Source organism: Belonocnema kinseyi, chromosome 6 (genome assembly GCF_010883055.1).
Source record: "Belonocnema kinseyi isolate 2016_QV_RU_SX_M_011 chromosome 6, B_treatae_v1, whole genome shotgun sequence".
Lineage (NCBI taxonomy): Eukaryota > Metazoa > Arthropoda > Insecta > Hymenoptera > Cynipidae > Belonocnema > Belonocnema kinseyi.
The window spans coordinates 40,199,887-40,210,804 of NC_046662.1; the positions used below are offsets into that span (position 1 = coordinate 40,199,887).

The 10,918-nt window shown below is 23.4% G+C and overlaps 1 protein-coding gene and 1 long non-coding RNA gene across 2 annotated transcripts in view; one reads left to right on the forward strand and one right to left on the reverse strand.

Annotated features, from left to right (window-relative positions):
- Positions 1 to 9,258, reverse strand: part of LOC117174142 — an 11,119-nt gene extending 1,861 nt beyond the window's left edge. The window contains exons 1-2 of the long non-coding RNA XR_004467266.1: positions 9,164 to 9,258; positions 2,882 to 3,099 (exon numbers count right to left, since the gene is read on the reverse strand). This is a non-coding gene — a long non-coding RNA (uncharacterized LOC117174142). The remainder of the gene's footprint in view (positions 1 to 2,881; positions 3,100 to 9,163) is intronic.
- Positions 1 to 10,918, forward strand: part of LOC117175345 (GATOR complex protein Iml1) — a 147,632-nt gene that overhangs the window by 71,662 nt on the left and 65,052 nt on the right. The gene's annotated exons all lie outside the window — the stretch shown is intronic.

The following is a 10,918-nucleotide window of genomic DNA, read 5'->3' on the forward strand; positions in this document are numbered from 1 at the left end:
TCTTTTTGAAATATTACTAAAATCTTTGGAAATCCTTCTGCAATATTACTGAAATCTTAAGAAATTCATTGAAATCTTTCTGAAATAATACTAAAATCTTTGAAAATCTTTCTGAAATATTACTCAAATCTTTGGAAATGTTACTGAAATATTACTAACATCGTTGATCTTTCTGAAATATTACTTAAATCTTTAAAAATATTACTGAATTATTACTGAAATCGTTGAAAATCTTTCTGAAATATTACTAACATTTTTGGAATTCTTTCTGAAATATGACTAAAATCTTTAGAAAATCATTGGAATCTTTCTGAAATATTACTAAAATCTTTGGAAATCTTTCTGAAATATTACTCAAATCCTTGGAAAATCATTAGAATCTATCTGAAATATTACTAAAAGCTTCCTGAAATATTACTAAAATATTTGGAAATCTTTCTGAAATATTACTAAAAACTTTGGGAATCTTTGCGTAAATCGAAAAATGATCATCATCTTTAAAGTAACTATTTTTGAACGCTTTGGAAATATTTACGAAATATTTTTAAAAAATGAATAAATAAATTTAATATCATAATTTAGTAATAAAAATCTTATAAATCTTTCTGAATTAATTTAAGTCTTTCTGAAATCTTTAAAAAACAATTGGAATCTTTTGAAATATTTCTAAAATCTTTGCAAATCTTTGCGTAATATTTGAAACAGTTTTGAAAAATTTGATAATATTTATAAAATTATTTGAACCTTTGGGAAATTATTTAACTCTTTGTGAAATCTTTTTAATCTATTCGAAATCTTTGTGAAATATTTTTAATCTCTATGAAATAATTGAAGTGTTTATGCAATTTTTAGACAATCATTGAAATCTTTCGCAAATGTTACTAAAATCTTTGGTAATTTTTGCTTAATATTTGAAACATTTTTTAAATATTTGATAATATTTATTAAATTATTTGAAATCTTTGTGAAATATTTTAAATCTTTGTGAAATAATTTAAGTCTTTGTGCAATTTTTAGATCTATCCGAAACTATCCGAAATATTTGTGAAATTTTTTCAATCTTTAGGAAGTCATTCTAATATTTGTTAAACCTTTGCAAATCATGGTGAAACATTTGATATATTTTTGAAATATTTGGTAATATGTATTTGTGAAATTATTCAAATGTTTAGAAAATTATTGAAGTCTTTGTGAAATCTTTTAAATATACTCAAAATCTTTGCGAAATATTTGAAATCTTTAAGAAATCATAAAAATCTTTCTGAAATGTTTGTAAAATCTTTCTCATACCTTTAGAAATCTTTGCGAAATATTTAAAATGTTTTTTAAATATTAGCGAAATTATTGAAATCTTTGAAATAAAAAATCTTCTTAGTTAAATCTTCAACTATTTCATTAAAAATGTATGCATGTGTTGAAACTTTGTCTTTTTTTTTATAGCAAATCAAATTCCAACTATTTGGTTTTAAAATTAATCTATTTTGGTTGATGATTCTCAACTATTTTGTAGAAAATTGGCCTTTTTTGATTAAATTCAATTGTCTTTTATTCGCAAAAGATATTGTTTAATATCAACTATTATATTTTTTATGGAAAATTCGTTCTTTTGGGTTAAAAGTTCAACTCCTTGCTTGTAATTTAAACTACTTTCTTAAAAATTAATTTCTTTCGTTGAAGTTTCATAATTTTAGATGAAAATTCATCTCTTTGTTTAAAAATGGAAATCCTTTTTTGCCTTCTTTTTTTGGGTCAAAATTAATGCGAAATATATTATTTAATTAACCTAATTGTTCTTAAATTATGAAATAAGATTTTTTATGAATTAAAAACTTAATTAAATTGAAAAGTTTTATATTTTGAATACATAATATAGAAATTTACAATTTCGATTAAATATTCCATATTTTGTTAAAAACTGTTGATTTTTTTTAGTTTAGAAATTTAATTGTTTCGTTAAAAACTTGTTTTGTTTGTTAAAATTTATCTTCTTAGTAGAAAGTCAATTTTTTTGTTAAAAATGCAATTATTTGATTAAAAATGAAATTTTTTGCTGAAACTTCTTATTTTCGGATTCTAAAATTCAACTGTTTTGCATACAAAATTCATCTTTTTATTTTGAACTTCAAACAACTTAGAAGAGATATCAACTATTTTGTAAAAAATTAGATTTTTTTGAATAGAAAATTTATGTTTTAATGAAAATTCAACTATTCCGTTTTTGTTTAGAAATTGATCTTTTTAATCTAAACATTCAACTACTTGGTTCATAGATCGTCTATTTGGTAGAAAATTGTACTGTTTGGTTAAAAATGTATGTAATTTGTTAAGAAATCGTCTTTTTTGGTAAAAAAATAATATTCTTGGTTAAAAATTCAGCATTTTGGATCATTTTTTTACTTTATTGATTCAAAAATATTTCTTTGTTGTGGATTTAAGTATTTTGTTAAGAATAGGTCTTTTTTTATTTAATCAAACTGTTTTTAAGTAAAATAAAAATCTTTCCTTGGTTAATATATTAACCCCCTATAAAGATTCATGAACAAAATTTAATCGGTTCTAATAAATAATAATAATAAACTAACTAAAGAAAATCACATAAAAATCATAAATGAATATCCTAAAAAAGAGGGTACATGGTTTAAAATTTTAGAAAAGAAATCTATATAAATTATTTGACACTTATTTTTAATAATCAAAACGCATTTTCATTTTTCAAGAAAAGCCATTTTTGGATCACCCTACTGAATATCAGGGTGAGTGAAATTGCTAAAAAAAAACTGGTTAAAATTAGAAATACACAATAAGAAATTGCGTCCACAACTTTCCTTCAAATTAAAAAAATTTAAAAAATATATTTAATAATTTTAAAACATTAAATTACCTGCGCCAATCTTTGAGAAACAAGTTCTTTGAAGACTTCTGCAGTTGTAAGTGGTTTTTTATAAATTGCCCTTTGCTGTGCAAAATCAGCATTAACGTCGTCCGGCAATAAATTATAATCCGAAACGACGTAATCATTTTGCAGACTCCTCTTATCGGGAAAATAATCGGTTGTAATAGGAAGACATGCCGGAATCGTTAGTGATCTCCAGTCAACACCTGATAAAAAAACGAACAAGTTTCCAATAAATTTGTTTAGTTTATAAAAGAAGAAACAGACATCTGTTTTCTTAAACATTTTTAGTGGAAGGCATTTTTAAGACATTTTTCCTCCTGGGGAGAAATATTTCGCAAAGAGTTCAAGGTAAATGGTTGTGATATCATTACATCCACCTTATATTTTATGGGATGACTGAAAAATCCCAAAAAAGAAAAATCCCGAAACTGGAAAATTATCGAAAAAAATTCCAGAAACAGGGAAATTCCAGAATTATAAAATTCTCAATTCTAAAACATTAAAAATTACCATTTAACATTTAACAATAATCATTAAACAATTTTTGAATTGTTTAGATTCGTAAATTGTATAATTCGTAAATTTTCCTGTGTCAGCAATTATATGTTGTCGGGCATTTTCAAATTCGACAACAGGGTTTCTACGAAATCCCAATTTTTAAATTTCCGGACTTTCCTCGATTTTTCCCTGAACCTTAAACTTATCAACAAAAAAAAACTTTCATCAAAATTTTAAATTTTCAAGATAAAAAGACAATTTTTCTACAAAACAGTTGAATTTCCAGCCCAAAAATATGAATTTTCAACTAAAAAACTTTTTCAAGCAACAATTAAATAGTTAGAGTCTAAGTTAAAAAATTAATTTTCAACAAAATAGTTCAATTTTGAACTAAAGAAATCAATGTTCAAATGATTTGTTAACTAAAATTATGAATCTTGAACAAAAAAAACGAATTTTGAAACAAATATAGCTGACCTTTTAATCAAAAGAAACATTTTTTTCATAAATTTTGAATAAAAAAAAAAGAATTTTCAACATAATAGTTTCAACATAGTAGTTAAATTTTGAACTAAAGAAATCAATTCTCGGATAAACTTTTGACTAAAATGATGAAGCTTAAACAATAAAAATGAATTTTGAAATAGTTTAATTTTTAACCAAAACGAAAAAACTAATTTTAAACAAATCAGTAAAATTTTGAACTAAATAAATCAATCAAAGTTGTATTTTAAAATAAAAAAATAATTTTTCTACAAAAAGAGACAACGTTTCAGTTAAAAAAAATAAATTTTAAATAAAAAAAGAAAAGTTTCAACAAAAAAGTTGGTTTTCAACCAAAAAATGTATATTTTTTAAATAATATTTGAATTTACAACCCATGAAAACGAATTGAAAAAATAGCTACGTTTTTAACTAAATAAATCAATCTTTAACGGAAATGATGAATTTTCAATCAGAACAATGAATTTTTAACCCAAAAATAAATTTTGAAACAAATAGTTGAGTTTCCAACAAAAAAATTATTTTTCTGCCAAAAAAGGAAAAATTTTTAACAAAATATACATGAATTTTTAACTAAAAAATATCAATTTTCGATAAAAAATAGAATAGTTGAATTTTCAGTTCAAAAAATAAATTTTGAACAAAAAAAAAGAATTTTCAACATAATAGTTATATGAATAAAAAATAAATAAATATGAATAATATGCAAAAAAGGGAATTTTGATAAACTAGTTCCACTTCCACCTAAATAGTCAAATTTTGAACCAAAATTAAGTTTTCAACAAAAGAGCTGAATTTTCAACCTAATGAACAAAATTTCCTGACTCATTCAAAATTGTTTATAAGCCATGCGAAATGTTCTAATTCGGAAATTTTAAAATGACGGCAATTTTCTATTATCAGGAATTTGCGATTTCGAATATTTTCTTTTTCGGGATTTTTCAATCCTCCCGATTTTATGATGGCGAATGAAATATATTTATGAAATATGACGTCCATTTCTTCATTTAACGTTTGTATGGAATTGTTAAACCCTCAAACCACGAAATTAAAAAAAAATTAGAAGACTAAAGAGATAAATAATTCGTGATGGTACATGCTTTTGAAAATTGCTACATGTCCAGAAGTGTAATTGAAACAGAAACTAATTTTCTACCGTCTGGTTCTATTTCAACCTTCATTTCAATATATTATTTTTAGTCAATTGTGCTCGGAAGATATACAAAAAGAAAGTCTATTTGTTTTTATTGCGATGAGATTATTTGAAATGAATAGTGACTTGAAAAAAATGAATTGCGTGAATTAGAGTTAACCCTTTATTATATAAAAATTATATATAATTAACGCCCTCCCCCCTCCCTCACCAAGCCAATTCGTCCGTTTTTCAGAAACAGAAATTCCTCATTTTTTTAAATGTTCGTCATTAATGTTAATAATGATCGATTTGAAAAAATCCTTATTCCTTTTTCCGGAAAACAAACAAATTTTGGGAGGGGGTTTGATCACCAAAAATCGAAAATAGAATTTACGGACATGCATAAAATCGATAAAAGATGATAAAACTAAAATAAACATTGTGCCTCATCTATATTTTTCGGTAGCATACACACAAATTTCCCCGGAGTTTTAAATAAAAATTTTGGTAGAATTTAAAATAGTCATTGTATTAACATTTTTTAGAATAGAGGATTGAAGAGAAGATAGAATGTTAAATTAATTAATAGAGGAATCATGCAGAGAGAAGTTAGGCTTTTTTAGTAGTACTGTATGAGGAAGCTGAAAGCAGACATAGATGTGAAGAAAGCTATAAATTATATTATTACGAAATATTAATTTTGAATAATTTAATTAAACCAATTACTCAAAAAAACACATTTGCATTTATTGATATGAAAAAAACTTTTATAAAAATACGAAGTAAATAATTAAACTTATTTGAAGATGAATTAAAGAAACAAGATCTTGTACTGAAAAAAATAAAAATATCAAAGAATTTTATTTAATTTTAAATTCAATTAAATCTCTATCATATTATTATAAGACATAAAATATTTTTAAATGTTTTAAAAAATCTTATTCTAATCATGTTAGCGTGAAAAATTAGTACAATTCCACACTGAATTTGTTTTTATAATTATTGCAGTATAAATACCTGGTGGTAACACTTGACAGAAAAATTTATTTCTGGTAATATTCAAATTGAAAAACTTTTTCAAAATATCTTAAAATCCATTCGAGTTCTTCGAAATCAATAAAACGCAAAATTTTCCAATGAAATATAAACTATGTGAAAGAAGAGTCTTTTTAAAAAAAAGGCTCCCAATATTTAAAAATGAATTTGGGACTCAATCAAAAGATTTTTAAATCTTCAACACCTTTTAATTCCTTGATCATTCAATTTTTCCAGTTAAAATTTTTCCTATCCAAGTATTGAATATCGCGTTTTTAAACAATTTTAAGAAATTTAATCAATTAATTTTTCTTTTAATTTAACAAAAAAAACCCTGTAATTATGCATATATGAATTTTTCAATTGCAATTAACTAAATTTATTAAACAATTGCAAATAACAAGTGAAAAATTTGTATTTTATTAAACTTTCAAGCCAAAATGACGAATATTCTACAAAAGAGTTGAGTTTTCAAAAAAAAATGTAATTCTTAATCAAATATTTGAATTTTTTACTGCGTATTATGAATTTTGAACCTTATAGTTACATTTTCTACCTAAACAAATTAATTTTCGAAAAACGAAAATATGAATTCTCAACGAAAAAGTTAATTTTCAACCAAACAGTCCAATTTGCAACCAAAACAAATTAATTTCCGAAACATAAGAATATGAATTTTAAACAAAAAAATTAATTTTCAATCTGAACAGTTGAAGTTTCAAGCTAAAAAGACGAATTTTTACAAAAGATTTGAAATTTCAATATTTTCGTATTGAAATTTCAAATCTTTTGTAAAAATTCGTCTTTTTAGCTTGAAACTTCAACTGTTCAACTTGAAAATTAATTTTTTTGTTTAAAATTCATTAAATAGAAAGTTAATAACCGATCACATAGTTGAATTTTTTACCAAATTGATGAATCATTAAGCGAAGAAGAAGAATTTTCTACGAAACAGTTACTTTTTTAATCCCAAAAATATGAATTTCCAATCACATAGTTGATTTTTCTACCTAAGCAGATTAATTTTCGAAAGACGCAAACATGAATTTTTAACCAAAAAGCTAATTTCTAACCAAAGAGTGTAATTTTCATCAAAACAGTTGAAATTATAAGCCAAAAAGACTATTATGTTGAATTTTCGACCTGATAATCGAAATTTTAAGCAAAAAAAAACGAATTTTCTACAAAACAATTAAATTTTTAACCCGAAAATATGAACTTTCAGCAAAATAGTTTAATTTCAATTATATAGTTGAATTTTCAACAAAATATTTGCATCCTCAATCTAACCAGATTATTTTCCGCAAAATGCAATATGAATTTTTAATAAAAAGTTAATTTACAACCAAAAAATTGAATTTTCAACAACAAAAAATTAATTTTCCACTAAATAATTGAAATTGTAAACTAAAAATACGAATTTGTACAAAAACGTGGAATTTTTAACCGGAGAATATAAATTTTTAACTTTTCAAACAAATAGTAAAATTTTCAACAAAATAGTCGTATCTTTAACTTAAAGAAATTTCCGAAAAATTTTATATGAATTTTCAATAAACAAGTTAATTTTCTACCAAACAATGGAATTTTCAAACACATAGTTAATTTTTTACCTAAACGAAATAATTAAAAAAAAATACACAAATATGAATTTTCAACAAAGAAGTTAGCTGTTAATCAAACAGTTGAGTTTTTAAACAAATATTTGAATTTTGAAGCCAGAGAAAATATTTTCAGAAGACTTTTGAATTTCAAAACATAAAATATAAAATTTCAACAAAAAGGGTAATTTTCAATCAAATAGTTCAATCCCCAAACAAGAGAGATTAACAAAATTAAGTTTCAACCAAAAAATTGAACTTTTAACGAAATAATTGAAATTTCAGTCTAAAAAGACGAATTTTTTATGAAAAGGTTGCATTTTTAACCCGAGAATATAAATTTTCAACAAAAATGTTAATTTTCTACAAAAATTTGAATGTTCAATAAAATAGTTAAATCATTGATATAAACATATTAATTTCCGAAAAAGCAAATATGATTTTACATAAAGATAGTTCATTTTCAACCAAATTATTTTTTTTTAATTGAACCATATTGTGTTTTCAAGCTAAGAATATCTACTTTTACAAATGAAAAAAACACCGTTATTTAATTTTATATCACTATTTTTAAAACAAATTAAAGCACGCTCAAGAAACTCCCTGACACTTCTAGATTTTCCAGGTGAGTAGTTACTCTGTGGATAGAAATAATTTTTTGGAAAAATGTATGAAAACTGCAAAAATTAGATTACAAAAATATTAGGACATAGACAACTATAGATATTCAATTATAAAGTGTAAGAGGCCTAAAATATAAGTGGGGCGACTGAAAATTCCCGATTAATAAAATTTCCAAATACTAATAAAATTTCCAAATTGGAAAATTCCCGAACAGTGTATAGTATTGCCGAATTTGAAAATTCCCGAGTAATAACATTCTTAAAAGAAAATTTCCCAAATTATAAAAAAACCGAACCAAAAAATTCCCAAATTTGAACAATTAAAAATTGTATTTATTTTTCAAAAAAACAATACTCATATATTTTTAATTCTAAAAATTATTTTTGATGTTTCAACTTTCTAAAATTATTGTTTGAATTTAAATAACAATAATTCAAAAAAAATTTCAACCAGAAATATATTTCTTTCAATAATTGTTATTTTCAATTCAAACAGTTATTTTAGAAACTTTAAACGTCAAATATATATTTATTTTATTATTGTATATTAAATAAATTTAGTTTATAAAAAAAATTTTATTTGTTTAAATTTGGGAATTTTTTAGTTCGAATATTTAATAATTCGGCAATTTTCTTTCAATAATTGTATAAATGGGAAATTTTATTATTCGCGAATTTAACAGGGTTGGGAATATAATTGTTCGGAGGTTTTTAGTCGTCCCAAACAAGTGTGCAAAAGTGATCAATAAAATTTAAAAAAGTGTTAAAAATATATAAATATAAAAGTATAAAAATATAAAGATATAAAAATATTCTACAGCGAAGAAGTGTACCAGACCCGAATCAGCCCCCAGTAATGTATGACGCTAACCTATGATTGCTGTTTTAAGTCGTACATCACACACGCATCAAAATGTCCAGCGTTGCATCCCGATTAGACGTACCACAGCATGGAAATAAATTTAAGAGCATTATTTGGTTATAATATACAAAACAAAAATATAAATAATAAACTCTCAAACTAATATATGTAGCCTCCAGTGTTCGAAACAAAGTCCAAAGTAACGAGTTACCTTGGCGTTACTTTTTTTAAATACGATTTTTAATACATCATTTTAAATTCCGAAAAGCTAATTTAGATAGTTTACCATTCTTTTATTTGAATTTAAAAATTTAATATTTAATTTAATTAATTTTTTAGTTTAATTAAGTAATTATCAAGCCTAAAAATATTTCAATTTGTTGAATTTAATAAAGAAGTAATTAAGAATCAATTATATAATAAAAGAGAATTAATAAAGAATTTTTGATAATTTTCAACAAAATATATGACTTCTACCATATAGTGGATTTTTCAACGTATAAAGGATCACTATCTAACAAAAAATGGAATATTGTAATTTTCAGATAAAAAAATTAATTTTTATTTAAAAAAGAAGAAGCAAGAAGATTAACGATTCTACCAAAAAATACAAGTTTTTAAAAATTATCCATAAAATGGGTGAATTTTTAACCCAAAAACATTTCATTTTTGAAAAATTGATTTTTCACTAACTAGTTGAATTTAAATTAAAAATATGAATTTTTAACAAAGAAGTTAATTTTCAAACAAATAGTTTAATTTTCTACCAAATTGTTAAATCCATAGCAAAATCAGATTAATTTAGACCCAAAAAGTTACATTTTAAACTGAAATGATGAGCTTAAAAAAAATTAATATTCAAAAACAAGTTCAACCCAAAAGATGATTTTTTAACCCAGAAGTTTAATTTTCTAAAAATATAATAGTTAAATTTACAACCAAGGATGTGAATCTTAAAAAAATATGAATTTTTAATAATTTAGTTCAACCAAGCAGTTAAATTTTCAAATAAAAAAATATGAATTCCGAAAAAAAGATTTAATTTTATACCAAAAAGTTGAATTGTCATAAAATTGTTTAATTTTTAATAAACAAACTTAATATTTAACCGAATAGTTTAATTTTCTGCCAAAATGTTGAATCCTTAAACAAAGAGAATTCATTCAGACATAAACAGTTGCATTTTTAACCAAAAAGGATGAATTTTCAGCCTAGAAAAATAAATGTTGACCACAAGACGAATTTTAAACAAAATACATGAATTTTCCGCTATAAAAGATCACCTTTTAATAAAAATATCAATTTTCAGCCAAAAGTAGAATATTTAAATGGTAAGTTAAAAAAATTAAATCTAAAAAAAATTCAACAAAATAGTTACATTTTCAACAATAGAGATGAATTTTCAACTTAAATGATGAATTAAAAAAATTAATTTTCAACAAAAGAATTGAACCCAAAAGATGATTTTTTAATCCGGAAAATTAATTTTCTAAAACTGGAATAATGCAATTTCAAACCAAGGGGGTGAATTAAAAAAAACATACATTTTTAGGAAAGTAGGTCAACTTTTGACCAAGCAGTTGAAATTTCAACTGAAAAAGGCTACATTTTAAACAAAACAATAATAAATGATTAAAGGGGGAGGGTCGGTGAGGCCGGTTTTTGGCCTAACTTATTTTTGGACCAAAAAATCTGAAAAAATCATGGTAGTATCTTATAAGTATCCCGAGTCGATTGCACGCTAAACGAACTACCCTCCACCCC